General features: G+C 37.5%; 1 protein-coding gene across 4 annotated transcripts in view; it reads right to left on the bottom strand.

Annotated features, from left to right (window-relative positions):
- The window catches only part of LOC145684479 (uncharacterized), a 100,206-nt gene that overhangs the window by 6,958 nt on the left and 72,902 nt on the right, over positions 1–20,346 (bottom strand). For 3 of the 4 annotated variants that reach the window (XR_014131307.1, XR_014131309.1, XR_014131308.1), the window contains one exon: positions 15,578–15,742. The exons of the other annotated variant lie outside the window; for it this stretch is intronic. The gene's annotated coding sequence lies outside the window, so the exon portion shown is untranslated. The remainder of the gene's footprint in view (positions 1–15,577; positions 15,743–20,346) is intronic. 4 annotated transcript variants of the gene reach the window in all.

Genomic DNA, 20,346 nt, shown 5'->3' with positions numbered 1-20,346 from the left:
TTACTTGCTCTATGTGACTATTATCACTGCTCGTAATCTATACCACTATGTTCTTTGTGGTTTCGCATTTGAAACGTTTTGTTTTAGAACACTTAGCCTATTTGTGTGAGCTGCGCTGAAAGACCATTTTTCAAACTTAATTTAGGAAGACTTTGTCGAAAAGACTATACACAGGTACAACATAGTATATTTAAATGAAGTTCGTGGCCTCGCGTGGCGTAGTCGCTAACGCTCTCGCCTTTGGTGCGAACGGTCACGGGTTAGATTTCCGGTGGGGACATTCGGTCGACAAAGTATAAAAACTTTTTCAGCCAAGGCAACCTGAGTGAGACCTTTCCTGGATTTTCCACATTCACACCGGCAAATGCCGGGAGGGTACTTAACATATAGGCTGCTTCCTCCCTTCCTTTTCATCAAATAGTGTGATCGACGAGGGATGTCATTCCTCTTACGTGACGGTCAAACATGTCGACAGATGCCGAAATCCCAGAAATCGTAATTCCTAATTCTAGTGACAGGCTAACATGGCCATAGATACCAAAAGCACAGAAATCTAACTCCTAATCCTAATCCTAGTGACGCGCTAGCATGGCCATATATGCCGAAAGCCCAGAAATCTAATTTCTAATCCTAATCCTAGTGACGGGCTAACATGGCCATAGATACCGAAAGCGCAGAAATATAATTCCTAATCGTAATCCTAGTGACAGGCTAACATGGCCATAGATGCCCAAAGCCCAGAAATCTAATTCCTAATCCTAGTGACGGGCTAACATGGCCATAGATGCTGAAAGTCCAGAAATATAATTCCTAATCCTAATCCTAGTGACAGGCTAACATGGCCATAGATGCCGAAAGCGCAGAAATATAATTCCTAATCGTAATCCTAGTGACAGGCTAACATGGCCATAGATACCAAAAGCCCAGAAATCTAATTCCTAATCCTAGTGACAGGCTAACATGGCCATAGATGCCGAAAGCGCAGAAATATAATTCCTAATTCTAGTGACGGGCTAACATGGCCATAGATGCTGAAAGTCCAGAAATATAATTCCTAATCCTAATCCTAGTGACAGGCTAACATGGCCATAGATGCCGAAAGCGCAGAAATATAATTCCTAATCGTAATCCTAGTGACAGGCTAACATGGCCATAGATACCAAAAGCCCAGAAATCTAATTCCTAATCCTAGTGACAGGCTAACATGGCCATAGATGCCGAAAGCACAGAAATATAATTCCTAATTCTAGTGACGGGCTAACATGGCCATAGATGCTGAAAGTCCAGAAATATAATTCCTAATTCTAGTGACGGGCTAACATGGCCATAGATGCTGAAAGTCCAGAAATATAATTCCTAATCCTAATCCTAGTGACAGGCTAACATGGCCATAGATGCCGAAAGCCCAGAAATCTAATTCCTAATTCTAGTGACAGGCTAACATGGCCATAGATGCCCAAAGCCCAGAAATCTAATTCCTAATCCTAGTGACGGGTTAACATGGCCATAGATGCCGAAAGCCCAGAAATCTAATTCCTAATCCTAATGCTTAAATGAATATGTAGAGCGGTACAATATTAAAATGAGGTGTCTACGAGAACGTCGAGAAATAAAGCTACAGAAATGAATCTATGATTTGTAACAGTAATAAATCTTAACCAATTAGATGATCTTTCCTTGAGATTATATTATTTATGCAAAGACAAGGATGCTTGATGGATGGCTCTGTGATACACTTGATAGATCTTTTCGCCTCAGACCCAGTTTTCTAGGAGAGACCAAGTAAAAATAACCACTACAACCTAAAAAGCCCATTTATAGGACGTCTCAACAAATACAAAGGACCAAGAAAGGTGTCTAAATTTCCTCTGATTCCAATAAACGCTCAACGGGACAAAAATACCTGAGTACGACTATTGTTACACAAAACGCTTTGCAATCCAACACACCATTAATCGAGATCACTAAAGTGATAAGTAATCACTAACACTGTATTTGATTCGTATTTTTTAAAAATAATATTCTATTTATGTATTTCGTGTATTCGAGACCGTTTCAAGATTTACATATCAAGGAGACACGACTTAAAAAACAAAACCTTATAATTCGAGGGAGACAGTTATTTCTAGGAAAGAAAGAAAAGACTGTACGTAATCACTTTGAAATGAGATTGTGACTTCCTTCACTAGACAGGGTTTGTACATGTATTACCTTGTATATTGCATAATTCTTCCTTTATTTATAAGTACGTAATAATAATAATAGAATAGGAAGCACCATGAGGTTACTTGAACAGGGTATCTACTAAAATTCCACAATGAAATTTCGTGACTTTGTCGTGACCTTTTCTTCACCAAATCATAAAATTTCCTAACATTTTCAAGAGCGAATTTGGGTGCGAATTATGTCGAATTTTCATCCATGCGATACAAAACTACTTTGCTTGCGATTTGGTAGCGTCTAAAGCTGACCATAGACATTTTTGGTGTTGAATTCTGATGTTTTATAGAACAAAATTTTTCAATCTGTACTTACATTTGCACAATTAAAAAAAATAGTGACCCAAAAGCTAAATTTCGTGACTTTTTCGTGACTTTCATGACCGTTTTCTGATTTCGTGACTTTTTCGTGACATTCGTGACCGATAGACACCCTGTTGAAGAAAGGCTGTGAAGAATATGGAATGAAAATAAATGTTAGAAAGACAACAGCCATGGTGATTGAAACGATGCTATATCGGTGACAAATATACAAGTGGGAGGGGACAAAATTGAACAGATGACTAGTTTTCCATACCTGGGTAGTATTATTAGTCGTGTTATGAAAGGCGATTGTGAAATAAAAGCAAGGATAGGAATGGCGAAACAAGTCTTTAGGAGGCACAAAATATTATTTTGTAGGACCTTCAATAAAGACTTGAAAAACTCATAAAATGCTTCGTATGCAGTAATGTACTGTATGCAGGGCGCAAAATTTCCGGTCGCCAGATCGCTATTGGCGACTAGAAATTTAGAACTGGCAACCAGTGTTCAGTAAGTCACTGCATGATTTGCTGACAATTTCCATCAATGGCCCTTCACTTAAGGACTTTGATCCAAAAACTGCAATCGACAACTGATATTTGAGTGCAGAAAAAGAGTGTTACAGAAACGATAAGATATATTTTTTAACATGTATATGAATTGTCCAGTTCAAAATTTATTATACTGAATCTAATTGTGTGGTTTTGAAATTTTATGCCCTAATGTAATCTCCTTCTTTGTCAAACGAAAGGACGTGGGGAGTATCTCTCATAATTTGTACGTGAGAAATACTGACGACCATCATTTTCGGGTTGGCGAGTGCGTCTGATTTTGAAATTTTGCGCCCTGCTGTATGGGTGAGAAACATGGACATTACGTAAAAATGTTGAAAAACGATTGGAAGCTTTCGAAATGTGGGTGTGGAGAAGAACGGAGAGAAAAGAACAATTTTAGATATTATTAAGAAGAGGAAGAGAAACTGTTTGGGACATTAGCTAACAAGGAACTGTATCATAAGGAGCGTGCTAGAGGGTATGGTGGAAGGAAAGAGAGGGAGAGGCCGAAGGAGATTACAATTGATGGATGATATTAAAAGAGAAAAATCGTACGTGAAGACGAAGAGGTTAGCGGAAGACCGTGGAGCGTAGAAGGTTCTCAGTTGCGGCCAACGATCTGCCAATAATGACAAATACCTATGATGATATGAATGTCACCTTGCGGAAGGGAGTGGGAAACCAAACCCTCATTTCATTACCGAGTAAAAATGTTTTACTCATTTATTCTACTAAGTTTTGAATTTTAACAAATTAACCCAACACGACATCTTCCCATAATAGCTTACAGGTACTCTAATAAGTCCTTTAATATAGTGCACCCAATTTCACTAATGCAACAAGATGATCAATTGTTATTAATAACAATGTAACACACACTCGAAGCAAACAAATCACTTATTTCTTTAAACATGTTTTTTGGGACCTTTTAGGGAAAGAAAAAAAACTAACGATTTAAGTCATCCACGTCTATGATTGGGTACTGAATGATTTATTTGACAAAGTAAATGCAAACGAGGTTTATAAACCACATCCGATCTGTCTAGATGTGCTTATATACCACACCGGTCTCGAAAGGGTTAATGAGCCTATTGTACAGCGTAATTTCCGAAACTTTCGAAAGGTTGCTTTGGTATGCATGCAATTTGTAAAATTATTGAATGATGTAATAGGCTGCATATTAATAACAGTCTAACCACCTTCAGCTCAAATTATTAAGTAGTGGTTTTCCTGAGTCTTTGTACTTAGTGGAAAGCTCTTAACTGTTTTACATTTTAACCATATTTATGCAATAATTCAAGGACATCGTCATACAGGCAAGTGATAGCGCCGGTAGCGACATCTCTTAGTATGGCTGTTTATCTTAAGCATAGATATGCATCCTATTATCTCAATCAGTGAGAGTTGTTATTCTTGCTTCGCTATTGGTAGCTTCCGAGTTCGAGTTCTCTGAGTCGACAAATACAGATTTTTTAAAAATTCTTTACAAGCACCCCTCATGTTTACGATGAGAATGCGTGGATGGTTTACTCTTTCCCTTCCAAAATACCTTCCTCTGTTTCATTGTTAATTCTTATTACTATAAGAGGTCACATAACTGTATCTGAAAATATCTTAATAAACAGAAAATATGTGATTCTAACTATTTTTTATGGACACAAAAGATAGTGGTAGTTTCTTATCAGTCCTCCTTGAGAGTAATGTGTGGCCACGCAGGCCTGCAACCAGAGGGGGGCTAGGAGGAGGCTTGCCCCCGCTAAACTTTACGTGGCCCCTCTAGACCTTAACAGAAAATGCTATTATTAATACGAAAAACACAATTGAGCTATTGGTAAGAGAATGTTGAATGACTTCCCCCCCCCCCCCCCATGGATGTTACCTTCTACCTCCTGTAAGAACGATCGAGTGTTAAACAGTCCACTTAACAAACAAAACAACTTTATTTTTCTAATGGTTTTGTCAAGTGGAATATTTAGTTTTCAACATATCTTATCGGCATTGCGACAATTTTAGCTAAATACCGGTAAGGAAGGAAAAAATATAGACTTTAGAAGTTTTGTTAAAAGTGATTAAATGATTGAATGGGATATTGATGATAGAATGGGTCCTTCACAGAAGAGTTAATCGAATTTACAAGTTTTGTAAGTTACAGGCTTCCATTAAAGTGACAAAAAAATTGCGAATACCGCTAATGTGGGAAAATAATATACGTTTAAGAAATAACAACCAATGACTGGGTGCAATATCTATAACAGATCTATAAGGAAATTTAAACGCGTAATTTGAGACGTTATCATTATTTCTGCAATGCAGGAAATTGATTAGGATATGTAGCTCTACAGTTAGTGTGATGTCTTAAGGAACGAGTACTGACGATGATGACAAATCTCGTTGAAATGTATATGCGTCGAATTGTTATATGGGTACTCGTAATCTGGCATTTTTTCCTCATTATAAAGTGCTGCAATGAAAACAAATCTTTAATCAGAGTGAAAAGAAATTACAAGGTTGCTCCGCGTACAGTTTCATTTTGACTCAGGGTTTTGTGGAAGTTGTAGAAACAATCATATTGACTTAGTTCCTAAACTGCGATACACCATTGGGATGATTTTAGGAACGAATACGCCGTTTGTAAGTTCAAGACAAAACAGAAGTGGGTGGAGATTGTTTTTCAAAGTTAAATAATTCCTACAAAAGGAAAATAAAACACGAAATTGAAGATTTATTACAAGTGATGGGTCAATCCATAAGAAGTGGTCCAGAGCAGGTTGCTCGACCATCTCCGAAAATTATAGAAAATTGGAGTGTGGTGAACCTTATGTATGACAAGGTCAATAGCATTATTCATGCTGTCGTATGTACAGGTGTTCCTGAATGGCGGCCATCTTGGTTGTCGGTGGAGTGCCATTTTATGCATTTGCAAGCATGTACGTAAACTACAGTTGGTCAAGACGTACGAAGCAGACCAACAGGAAACGAAAACGAATGTTTACAGGAGAGACTGAGGTACATGGAGAATATATGAAGGGTAAGGGGAAAAAAGAAGGAATGTCACAAAACTGTATTTTCGAGAAAACGGCGTTTTAATATTGAAAGCCGCGTAAAAGAGAATAGGATTAGTCAAATCTTTTGCCCCTTTATACATGGATATTTTTACATCTACGGATGCTTACATATACAGTCAAATAGTACCAACAGTCACCTACAGATAGGACAAAGTACCCAATAAAGCACACACATGGACATTCCTTGTTTTTTCCCCTTACCCTTCATATACTCTTGCTTCTAAATAAATATGCAGGGTTGCAAACCAATACATGAAATCACCAGGAAAAGTACGGAAAATTTCATTTTTAAAGGGGCTGGCTGTATGTTGGAGACATAAAGTGGGGGCGGGGGATAGTGACCTGAATACCATTGCATGTAAAGAGTCTGCAGAAATATTCACACCTGATACTACTGGTGCTGTAGATTTATAGGGGTTTGAAAGTTGAGTTCATAATTTTGATGGCATTTTTGCGGCGTATAATCTCAGGACGGCAAAGTGCTGAAAATTGCTGCTTAGGCCACAAAGTAATTGTGTTTGAGTAAACTATTAAAAAAAAAAAAAAAAAAAAAAAAAAAAAAAAAAAAAAAAAAAAAAAAAAAAAAAAACCGGTCTCATATTACATGGAGAAAAAAGTGAGGACATGGTAAAAGCGCGAAGAAAGCACGTGCGTGACGATTGTCGTAGTCCGGAAAAATTTAAATGTTTAGATATATTTCATGCTAGATCTAAAAAACTACGCATGGTTCAGGAATTAGGTACGCTTTCGTTTGTGTTCAGTTGTGCAAAAGTTTGCGAGTGGCGTTTGTTCGTCTTTCTAGCTCCATGGTCATTGCCACGTCTATATGGAAGAAGGTGTTAGCTCCCCTTGCACCCACGACACCCATCGTCGAACTGGACCGCGATATTAAGGCATTCAATGTATCAGCAACTGTCACTGAAATCCAATCTCAGTTACGGAAGTTACTGTGTTCACAAGGTTATATGTCATAGATAGATGTATTTGTGAACCAGTTTTGAGATTACAGAATTCCAAAGTTCTGAAAATTTGTTCGAATGGTATTTGCGGCTGAAAGACATTGGTTCATGTGTCATTTTAAAACTTATGAAAAGAACTTTTACATGATACATAATATTTATTTATTTATTTATTTATTGAACAATTTCCCAGATACAGCATAACTTTGCCATTTTACACAGGGACATGCTAACAAAAGAAAGAAAAAAAAAACAAGACAACAATAACAACAACATAGAAAAAAAAAGTGTAAAAGTCAAACTATTCCGTCAAAGCTCGTTTAATTGCTCTTTCAAACACTGGGTAGTTCGAAAAAATGTCCACATCAGTTGTTACTTGATTATAACTGTTTGGTATTCTATAAAAAAGAGACCTCTGTATAACAGCCAACCTAGGACGGGCAAGATGGAATAGGTGGGTATTCCGAGTGATGCGGGAAGGGACACGTAAGGATAGTTCCTGAAGTAATATTTCCGATCTTAAGGTTCCATTAACTATTTTATGTAGATATTTCAGGTCAGAGATAATTCTGCGTACTTCAGGAGTCTGAATATTAAGATGTCGCAAGAGCTCCTTCTTAGATAATATTCGAAGTGCAGGAACACGAAAACGGACTATAGCAATAAAGAAATTGAGAACAGAATCAAGTCTGGAGAGATGTGTAGGTGCTGCCATGGCCCATATGGGAGAGCAGTATTCAATCTTGGGCGCTATTAAAGTCTTATAAAAAGTTGCTAATGAAGAAACAGTGCGTAGTTCGGTGAATCGATAAAGAAGTCCCAACATGCGCATTGAATTCTTTAGTATTGAGAAGATGTGGTCAGAGAAGGTGAGTTTTGAATCAAAGATGACACCAAGATCGTTATGACTAGCAGAATGTGTGATAGGGGAATCGTTGATATGGTATGTGGAGGGAATAGGAGACTTTTTCAAAGTAATAGTAATACTGTACATATATACTTGAAACTATCAAAATATTGAATTTGACTTTCTCGAAAATCAATGTTTAAAAATTTTCAAAAATAAAAAAAAAGGAAAAAAAGTTCATACAACAGAAATAAGTATGAGTTAAAATCAAATTAATAACATACCAGTGTTAAAAGAGAAACATTCCATATCTGGAACTTAACTCTTCTCTGGCTTTGAATTTAGTTTGGAGTGAACTTGAAAAGTTTCTTGGGTTGTGACCATATATTTGTCAGGTGATGTATACAGTCGCCTGGTTTCTTAGTGTCACAGAGTTCGCCTTATACAGTACACCCACTGCACGAATCGACAGAATATCTGGCTTCCCAGAAAATCGAAAAGATTGAGATGGACCAGCTGGATAGGGAAATGTCATTTTCACTTTGTCTTTCCCCAGAACATATGCCAGCCACATGTGTTGTTATAAATTGCAGTTATGTAGGAGTATCTATATATGTCTCCCATTGCCAGATGTCGTCCAATTTGGTGAGTATCTGTTCCAATGAACTCTGGGAACACAAAAATACCCTGACAAAAAGTTTGGGATTATCTGAGACTGCAGGAATGAACGCGTGAAATTTCTGTGTCTCACGAACTGTTTGTGCTTTGCTGAAGCAATCTTGTAGGAATGTTGCTGTCACGGTGAACTCTTCTTAACTGACGACTGTAAAATGAATTCTAGTAACATTTGCCGCTGCCCAGGCGAAACGCTAACGGGGTGTAAGAATTACATTATAATACGCATGCTGCAGATTCTTTCCGGCTAATAAGCCTCTTGACTGTGCCACCAACGTGCATGAGACGTTGCAGAAAAATGCTATTCAGCTTCTATGTCGAAATAAACTTTATATAGACATAAGTTTAATTTTAAAAAGAATTTGTTCCTATTCTTGTACTGAGCACCAGATTCATCAAAGAAGTAGCAAATAATTTTCGGTCTAAACTGGTCCCTGAAGAACACAGTAAGTTTCTGTTGGAAATGTACACAGCCATAGTGTTGTGTTCGATACAGTCTGACATTATAACGTAACTGACATGTTCTATTTTTGTTCCCCTTTACAGTACACTACACATGGATGACTGGTGGCTTTTTCACTAGTTCAGTGATAGCTTTGCGTCTCATCCTATGCTACAAATGCGTAGTTCTCTGCAAAATCACAATAAACCACAAGCAATTATTTTTCAAAGTTTCTTCATAAATGCAATTTGTAGTTTCGCAATGAAGACAGACAGCTTATTACAAAAGAAGTCAACGAACTCAGATGTTGTAATTTCTATCACCTTTCTACGTTACATGTGTCCACAGAAATTCACTGTCGGTTAAGTTACATTATCGTGAAACGCCTGCTCAAGGATGGGGCCTCTATTTCCTAATTACACGGCATAATATACAGCTTTACATGTGACAGTTCATTGACGCTGGATTGAAAACAACTTTGCAAGACAATGTTTATATGGTCTTAGTTTGTCAAATTTGTTATAGAACCGGATTTTCAATTTTCAATCATAAGATTCAGGTTCTGGTGAATGATATATACTCATAGAGTATATGTACCATTCTGATCTTTAATGATATATTTTTAGAACTCAATTCTCAAACTTTGGAGAAGCAACAACCATATTAGGGCAGTTTGTTTAAACAGGATGTATGCTTCCATTAAAGTATACACTTTCATAGATACACGATCCTTTTATTTCTGACATGACTTTGCTTACTGCATCACTCTCATAAAGTGGCCTAATAGCTTCGGTAGATTGATCTGTGGCAAACACTTCCCAGATTTCTGCTCTGAGTACCCAAGATGCCTTTGGTTTGCAGTAACTTCTTTGCTTGAAGAATCATATAGTTTGAGACACTGAACTCACTGGTTATCATCTGTGCATTCAGACAAGCATGTTAAAATCACAATTTTCGTTTTCATGCTACTTGAATTTGTATTACTTAGTCTTAAGAACACGCAAAACGGAATTGTGAAGTGTCTCATTGTCACTCTTACAAAGTGTCGCATTGTCATTGTTAAGCAGGTTACTTTTTGAAGCTGCTTGTGCTCTCTTGCTTTTCTCTATAGACTACTCCTTATGTACTACTTCTTGCTTTTGCAGAACACTCGCCCAAATGCTGAAGACAATTAAAGGATATGCATAGCCTGTACTAGTGAAGTAAACTCAGTTTCCTTATCCGACTCTGACCCTGTAACAGTACACTCACTGAGCACTGACCAACCTCCTCCTTTTTTTCTAAGTATCGGAAACTGTATTCTACCGTAGTCATTTATTTATTTATTTGTGAACAATACAACAGCCATAAGCCCAATTATGGGGTTGGTGTATTATAAATTACATTTAGAATAATTTTCTTAAACATATTATAGTTCATATTACAGGCGTCAATTTCTTTCTGTTTGATATATATTTTGTTATAAGAAGAGCATATTGTCCAGATTGGTACTTCAATAATATGTTAATCCTTGCTTTTAGTAACACAACAGGCGAGAGTTGTCAACACGAGTTTTAAGTATCACGACATGAAAATGTAGTGTCGATATCAGAGCCATACATTTAAACTCATTTTATATTATTCTATGGACAAAAATATTTTATATTATTCTATGGAGAAAAATCAGATTTATCACATTTCGCCTTTGTTCAAGTGTAGGAATACCGAAGTTCTCTATTAATGTAAAATAGTTTTCGTAAGATGAGTAAATTTCAGTTCTCTTGTACGCCAACTATTTGATAAATTTAGATTGGACTTTTTTCCAATTGGTGACTGTATTGCTGTTGCGATGGATTCCAGATCACAGTAGCTAGTTTTGGCTATCTTCGTCATTTTCGGTGAAAATGAACATGTTTACTGTGATACATTTCGCAGTTCCTTTGTTTAGTAGCTGTGATTCATGTTATTAAGTGGACTGAAACAATTAGGATAGGACTGTGATTGAAACGAGCGGAAACCTTACACCTTGAACGCACGCATTTCCGTCCTTTTGTGCTGTTCACATGAACACTAATTCCTCAGAAATTCCAAAGATGAACAGGACACAAGTTTTTCAAAGCCTTGCACTAATCACAACATAAGGCATCCTGTACTCATTCACACATAAACATCAATATCATGACAGGCACATCGAGTATCATCCACCTTTGCTAGACAACTGACTCCAGTACCTCAGCGCAAACAGCTTGATGCATGTCTGAACATGTCTGCGCACGCTTCTGCATGAATCATCAGGTTGAGTTCTGCTCCCAGAATCAAAATATGTGCAATGCTTCACAGTCAGGTAATCCATAGTGTTTGTCAAGCACTTGCATATTTGTTGCAACTTCTGGAAGAACAGAAATATATATTATAAAATACTGCGTGTGAGTAGGTAAAGCATAGGAAGAACAAATCGTTTTCCCACTAACGGTTTTTATTACCACATCCTCTATAAACAGTATTTCACAGAAATATTACACTAATGTAAACTCTCTAGTATACGGTAAGAATAGGTGTCCCTTCGACTTGATGGTCTCAGGAAGAATTCCTCGATAGTGAACTACGTGAGTGTGTGCAGGACCTCGCCGCTTTACTGCAAGCAGAGAGGGGTTAGAGTTCCCGACAAAGTTCCACTGCAAGCTAGGCCGCGTTGTATTAGGAATCTCTTGCTTCTCCACTCCAAGCCAGGAGGAAACGGAACCCTTAGCTCCACTGCAAGCCAAGAAAGGGGATTTGAACAGTCGAAACTGATTGGCTGTCCATGGAATACTCTCAGTCATATAGGAGGAGTTGCTGTTGCTGTTTCCTCGTCGTCATGTGACGCTGTCGTCTACGTCGTCAGGAGCTGTAGGACTCCATAGTAAGGTACACGTGATTGTTGTTTGTAAATAAGAGCACATGTTGGACGTATGTAAACAAGCACATGGGGCATTGCAATTATATCCATCCACTTTGCAACAAAAAGCTACAATACGTGATACAATACAATACAAAAAGCTACGTGATTTTCTACTCTAAGTTTGGGAGTGGGAACTCTTGTAACAAATAATCTCATATTGATCCCAAAATAAAACTCTGGGCATACATTCGTAACAGTCTGAATATTCTCTTATAATCTGTTGAAAATTTTCGAAGTGTGGCTATTTGAGAAAATCAAATTCAAAATTTTGATTCTTTTAGAAATAATAATAATAGTTCTATAGTGTTATACCTGAAAGCTCTATTCACAAGCTTTAAAATTACGAATATCCTACGTCACGTCACCCGCAAATACCAATGGAATAAATATCGTTTACGCAATTTTTGGTAAATTCTAGGAACTTCGAGAACCTGTAATTTGGAGACTAATTTATATATATCAGCCTGAAATATTATGGTTTATCATTTTTCCACTGGTACCAAGAACTATAAAATTTCATCAAAATCTGGCACGATAAGGTAGAATTTACTTAAAAATTGTGTTGATTTGATGTACAATGACTCGTATAAAAGAGGAGAGGTTATAAAATCTTTATTACATAATTGTCCCATCCTGAAGAACAGCTCCTGAAAAAATACAACACATGACGGCAGTGCTATGCCATTTTTCTTTCTCTTTTTTGTGTAAGTTATTGTCCGTCTGCCAAGCACATGTCAGTTTTTGACGTTTGTCTTGCTAATGTAATTTCTTAAGACTATCCTCTACATCAGGGTGTCTACTAAAATTCCAAATTGAAATTTCGTGATCTTTTCTTTACGAAATCACACAATTTAGCAACATTCTCAAGAGCGAATTTGAGTGGAAATTACGCCGAATATTCATGCATGCGATGGAAGCGTGCTTTGCTTGTGATTTCGTAGCGTCTAAAGGCGACCATACACATTTTTGGTAATGAATTTTGACGTTTTATAGAACAAAATTTTCCTTTCTGCACTTATATTTCTACAAATAAAAAAAAAAAAAAAAAAAAAAAAAAAAAAAAAAAAAAAAAAAAAAAACGTGACCCCAAAACCACGACTTTTTCATGACTTTCATGACCGTTTTCTGATTTCGTGACTTTCGTGACCGATAGACACCCTGTACATGTTAATTATATATTTGTTTAGTGGCACCGCACTGATACTATACTTGCCTTCCTCTCCATACGTTTCATGTTAGCGTTTGTGTTAAAATTTAAGAAAATGCATTTTCCAGTAAGGATACTTACGATGGATAAAAGCTTAGTGTGTCTGGACTTTAAAAACAACATTACTAATGAGAAAAATAAATACCTAGAAAAAAAATATATTAAAAAAGGATGGAGAACTACAAGATTTAAATGCGGAATCTCTCGATTACAAAGCAAAAACCATTTTGGACTATTCAATGATCATTTCTTGTAATTGAATAGACCCTCATGCATTTAAGTGAGACACAGAAAACAAATCAAACTTAAGATCCTATAGGATCCATGTTGAATAATGAAATTAATTTCTTACCTTAAGTATCCAGTTCACACTTATTATTATATCATTTCAATACTCACTGGTCTCTTCATTAGTAACTCAAACCTTGTTTCACGTCACTTTTAAAAGGATTTCTGTCTCCTGAATGACTAATGAACGTGAATCAACGGAAAACAACACCTCGTTGATTGTTCAAATGTCATCGTATACACTAACGGACAGAGGTAAGTCGCCGTTAATCGTTACGATTTTAACAGATTGATTCCATTGACGAACTCGGCTGAAATAATTGCCCTGGCTATCTATTGTGAAAACGGAATTCAAAAGTTCCCTTCCGTTACGGAGTTCCCGTGGGAAGAGTGGAAGAACGTACCAACATTACAATATTTAAAGTCCTAACAATACAGCGTGTCCACATGAAACCTCTGCATGGAAACTATTAGTGCCAGAGAAATAACGGTTTGCAGCATCTTGTAGAGCAACTCAAACCGTTTCTGTTGTTGATTGTTAATTGTTGTTATTTGTTGCAGGTATTTATGAACAAACATGACAACAGTACAAGAGAGAGCGCAGTGTGTTGTGTAATTGGCTGAGACCAAGTCACCAATTACCGTGCAAAGGAATTTCAGACGAAAGTACCAACGGAACCCACCTGACGTAAAGACCATTAAAACATGATTTGAGAAGCTTTTACCCACGGGGAGTGTTAACCGACAGCCTAGTTCGGGCAAAGCACGAACGTCTGAGGAAACTGTGGATAAGGGCAGGGAGGCCTTCACTAGAAGTCCAACAAAGTCAGTTCACAGAGCATCACGCGAGTTGAACCATAAGGTGCTCCATAAAAGACTGCGTTTGTATGTATATAAGGTGCAAATCGTAAAGGCGTTATAGCCCGATGACCTACCAAAACGAACCAGGTTTGTAATGGAGATTCTGGAACGGATCGAGGACCATCTTGATTACTTGGGGAGGGTGATTTTCAGTGATGCTCCACCTTCCACACATCAGGCAAGGTGAATCGTCAGGGGTTTCCATGCGTTGTTCGTGAATATGTCAGAGATAGCGAGAAAGTGAATGTGTGGTGTGCTTTGGGACGCGACAGAATTATCGGATCATTTTTCTTCATGGAGCACACAATAACTGGTCCCCTTTAACTGTACATGCTTGAACACTTTGCTTTTCCACAGCTACTCCCTTTGCAACCAAACGTGATATTCCAACAGGATGGTGCCTCATCGTACTAATGTTTAGATGTTCGTAGGGCTTTAGACCGAACGTCTCCATAGCGATGGACCCACTTCTTGGCCACCATGATCTCCTGACATAACTCCTATGGATTTCTTCCTATGGAGCTATGGCCAAGATTCTACGCCACATCTGTACGTGATATTCCAGCTCTTTGTCACAAAATTGTAGAAGCCATCAACTAGATCACACTGGACATGCTACAAAACACATTGCGGGAGATTGAATATCGCCTCGATATTATGAGAGCTACTAACGGGGCCCATATATATAAAAACCTGTTTGAGTGGCTCCCCACGATGCCGCAAACCGTTATTCTCTGGCATTAATAGTTTCCATTCAATTAATATTTGTAATCAGGAGGTTTCATGTGGAAACCGTGTACTTTCAACTGGATATTTAAGGCAGGAAATTCCTTTCAAACCCAGGTAAATTGTAAATATGTTTTAAAGAAAGAGTCTTCACAAATTCATAAAACAGAAGACGGAAGAAGTAGGAGCTCTTGGGAGAAGTTTCGTAGAAAAAAGTTTTCTTATCCCATCAGAGCGGCTTCTTTGTTGGAATCTTCAACTGTGTTCCACTTATTAAATCCCTTGGAAAAGTTGAGAAAGATGCAAACATATTGGCGAAATCAGCAAGCGTTAGATCAACTGAACGAAAACACATTCAAAATGTGAAACATACAATTCAAATATGTCATCTGATGCATAAGGACGGTTGTTCACAGGCTTTTAGTAGTTGGTTAGTGCTTTCTACGGGAATGTTAAAAAACCTTCACCTCTAATCCAATGTAATGGAACCCACAGGATTTACTATACTCACCCTAAAAAAAGCCATCGCTTGTCATCGTATATTGGGTCTGGCTGCGACTGTTATGTTCCATACGGAGTTTGATTTGAAAGTGGTAAAGACGATGCGTGGTCAGTCCTTAGACCAGATAAAAACCCTTTGATTACAGTATGTCGTGAGGAAAAGGTTGCAGTGTGCCTAAAAATTATAAGAACAGATAAAAAACAGAAAAAAAAACAAACACTAGAGTCTACGAGTCAAAAACTTATGCCTCACGATTACATTTCTCATTTTAAAATACTTAATGAAAAAAAAAAACTTTTTTATCAGAGGTGATTGTACTGCATTTTCTCTCCAGGTATTTCTGTGCTGATTTTAATATTATTATTTTTCATAATTTGATTTAATATAAGGCACACTGAAATAAAACCAAGTAAGTGCTGCTACTGCGTTCACTTTGTAACATGTCTAAAGAAATTAGTTTTTCTGTGTTAAAAAAAGAAAAATACTACTAGCGCCATGAGTTTGTAGTGGGGTTTTAACTATTAAACATACGTTTTACGGAGACACTTAGGCGCAAGGGCATAGGTCTTTGAACGTTGAGGGAGACAGGATGGTCCTTCCGTATCTCGAAACGGTGCTAAAGTTGGTTTTGTTAAAATGGTTACATCTAGTAACTGTTATTTTCTGTGTTATAATAAGAAAACTGGTGTTTCGAAAATCACAATTTTAAAGCTTAAAATTCGACAAAATAGAAACTTTGTTCTATTATGAAGGTCAAGGAACACCTCCTTATTGCAAGTGAAGTGGAATTTTTCTGTGAGAAGCATTTGTCAAATCAATGTATCACCCATTACCATGGATTTTCTGGTAAGCAAACATTATTATATTTACAAGCCATATACAAGCCATTTAAAGAAGAAATATTACAAGCAACTGTTGTTATAAGTGAAAAAAAGAAATTTTTTGGTGTTCTAATTCTTCATTCTGATGGTTAATATTCTGATGGTTTCGTGCTTTGTGGAGGACTATGATTCACAGTTCAAATATCAAGACTCATCAAATTAAATGTAAGTTGATGTTTAATAGAATTTCTTCTCATTTAAATGACTATTAAAGTTGCACAGTGAAATTGATTCAAGATTGAGTGTTTCATTTGGAAAAACCATTAAAACCGAATTATTAGTGACTTCATATATATAAAAGTGTCGTCCATAATTATTATTTTATAACATATATTTCAATGTCACTCAGATGCTTTATATTAATTATTTTATGTGAGTATTTCTTACTCGACACCGGACGTGTTCATTTTATGGAAGACATGTTACAACTTTTGGGTAGGCAAGTTTTCACTAATGAAGCTCTCTAATTTTATTATTGGAAGTTCATATTACGAGCTGCTATCAAAAAAATCTCGATACTAGTTCTGTAACTCGCCAACAGATGGCAGCACAAGGCTGCAGGGAGTAACGATCTTCATACGTAAGCGTGTTAGGATCACCCTATACGTATCGGAGTTCTACAACTGGAGCTATTCTGATCACGTACGTTAAAATGTCTACGATTTCACAGGTGGAACGAAGAGCTAACATGAGAGTCTACGTTAAACATTATTCAACAAACTTCAGTGGTGTAATGAATAGTGCAAGGTGTTTACATTGGCACGCACGCATCATGAGTGGATGAACTTCGTTGGAAGGCAACATCGGGTCAGGACGACCTTGAACGGACTCAATTGCAGAAAGTATTGAAATAATTCGACAACTTGTGGATGCGAATAGTCGAAGAACAATCCACAATACTGAAGCCAACGTCCGTAGTGCCATACGGAACACTGCATCGTCCATCGTCCTTAAGCTGTTGCTCCTCGCCAGATCTGCTACCGCGGAGTTTGATATATTTCCGAATATGAACATTCAGTTGAAGAGTTGCCGTTTTAACATACTGCGAATGCTTGACACGTTTGCAGAAGACTTCGAGGATATGTTCCAAAATAAATAGAATGAAATCTCAGTTTAACGTCCCACGATTATGCCCTTTAGGCTAAGGGAGACGATAACAGGGTGTCTACTCAAATTCCAAAATGAAATTTCGTGACTTTTTCGTGACCTTTTCTTTCCCAAACCATCAAATTTAGTAACATTTTGAAGAGCGAATTTGTTTGCGAATTGGGCCAAATTTTCATGCATGCGATAGAAACGTGCTTTACTTGCGATTTGGCAGAGTCTAAAGCCGAAAATGGACGGTTTTGGTGCTGAATTTTGACGTTTTACAGAACAAAATTTTCCAGTCTATACCATATTTCTCAAGATAAAAATTCGTGACCTAAAAGCTAAATTTCTTGACTGTTTTATGACTTTCATGACCGATAGACACCCTGGATAAGTGGAGCAAGAGAATAATGACGGAAGAATTGGTGGAAAGTGAAAGGAAACGGGAGTACCCCACGGACACGATATTGTTCACCACAAACTTATTGGTCCGGGAAACGAACCAGGCATCTCACAGAAGTCAGTAAGTGGTCTAGCACTTGAGCCACCGTGGCTCCCACGTGTTCCAGAAGAGACAGGAACGCTGGAATCACTGTGGTCCTGGGGAAGGAATAATTATTAAGATTATTTAGAAGATGATAATTGTGTAAAACGAAGATGAATAAAATACTTTCTTTTTAATAGCTCTTTTTAAAACTTCTTGATACTCCCTCGTACGATTTTCTTGCGCGAGACTATGTTAGGAGTATCCCGCCATCACTGACAGGTTGCTGATCGGAAACTGAGAAACGTTGGTTTCTTTTCCCTTTGAGGGAACACTAACCATTTTTTAACAAGTGTTTGTCAAGTTCTTTGACATTTTAAATGTTAAAACAATGTAAACTTGCAAGAAAGAATTCACGTAAGATGTTCACAACATTTTATTTACAACACAAGAATATCTTTCGGAAAAAGTGTTGTTCTATAAATAATATACAATTATATAAATGATTGCGTACTGAACTCGGGGCTACTTACACAGAAAGACCGCGCATTTAGAGCTTGAGCACGAAGTGGAATTCAAAAGTATCTCGGTACCACAACTGCATGTACTTGGCTTGGAAAAGAATCCTCACGCACTTGGGCTTAAAGATTGAGTGTCAGACACAGAATTTGTTTCTAATTTATTGGGATACATGGAGTCATAGCTGTATAGGGTCTAGATCAATTGGATCAGGAGGTTTAAGAAGATCGTATTCGGAAATATGAACATAGAAAGTTAACTGAAGTGGATATGTATGGACTGAAATTAAATTAATTACACGATATGTGTTCTGCGTTTCATCCAGTGCATTGATTTTACTCTAATAGGGCTTTCTCCGCAAAATGGATAGAAAATACATAAAATACTTTCTATTTCTTGATAATACTTCATATATATTTAATAAACAATTTACAACAAACGATTACTGTTATATGTTAAGTTGATATTCCTATATTAAGAATGTGCACAGTTATCTTCAATCTTCTAATTGTCTTTTAATTAAATTTAGATAAGCGGATACACAAAGAATGAATGACTGAACCGGAAATTGAGCCTTGGTATCTGGCTTATCATGCCGATGCGTTAACAACAACGTTATCTAGTCCGCTCATGAAGAGTCGGAGAGCAGGTTCCCATTCCAGTTCAGCCGTGCATTTTTGTGTGATTGTAGTTCTTTAATTCAGCTCTTGGAGGCGAGATACCATGGTGAGGAACGACCTATATTGTGACGGCTGGTCTTGCATCAGGGTCTCTGCACCGGATTGAAGCACCGTTAGTGAGCCGGAGCCCAGTTTAATAGTAGGTTCCATTCTTCATAACATGCGTGTTGTATAAACACAATTGTGTATCATTCAATTCTCACGTAGAAACGAAAAATCTTTCAGTTTGACGTCCCACGATTATGCCGTTTAGGCTAAGGGAGGCGATGATTAAAACAAGTGAATGCTGATGGAAGAATTGGTCAAATGATAATGCGGGAGGCAACATAAAGTACCGCGAGAAAATCCACGTACACGATGTTGTCCACCACAGACTTACTCGGCCCGGGGATCAAATCAGGAATCCCACGCACGAGGGATAAACACTCTACCACTGAGCCACCGTGCCCTCGACACACGTACAGAGGAGTTAGTTATTCCTTCCATTATCATGTTATACAAACGGATTATTGTGTTTCAAGTCTCAGTCTTGAGTTTTTGTGTTTCAGCGACTTATCATTATGTACGCCCCAAACCATGACTTGAAATGGGATTCGGAGTAGCTGGAGAGCCACTCTTTCCTCTGGTCTAGTGGCTTGTGCATCTATCTTTGGTGAGAGAGCACAAAATATTCACCTTCATTAACCACTCATTTTCTTTAGCCTAAAAGTCATAACATACACTACAAGAGGTGATTCCTTACATTAAAATAAGAGAAAAAGTTCATATGCACCTGTGGGGAAAAGTGCATAGTTTCAGAACTAGGGCTGTCCAAAATCGCGAAAAAGCAAAATTTCAAGAGACCCTATTTCGAATTCGAGAGACTGTGGATAGTGGTCTTTATCAGCTTAAAGGAAGTCACGCATACGCAATCCAAAAACGCATATTTCATTAATGTTCAATTGGTGTACAGAGTATGCCCTGTAGGGTGAAATTCCCAGACATGCCATCAACCGAATTTTGAGATATGCTCTGATTTTATGATTGTTCCAAACTAGGCAAATGGGTCATTCCATGTCAAATCACCTAGAGCACTCTGCTTCAATGTCTCAGATTCTCTTCAAAATTATTTCATACCTAAATACC

Source organism: Thermobia domestica, chromosome 4 (assembly GCF_964235325.1).
Source record: "Thermobia domestica chromosome 4, izTheDome1.hap1.1, whole genome shotgun sequence".
Lineage (NCBI taxonomy): Eukaryota > Metazoa > Arthropoda > Insecta > Zygentoma > Lepismatidae > Thermobia > Thermobia domestica.
This window is presented reverse-complemented; position numbering and strand designations above follow the sequence as displayed.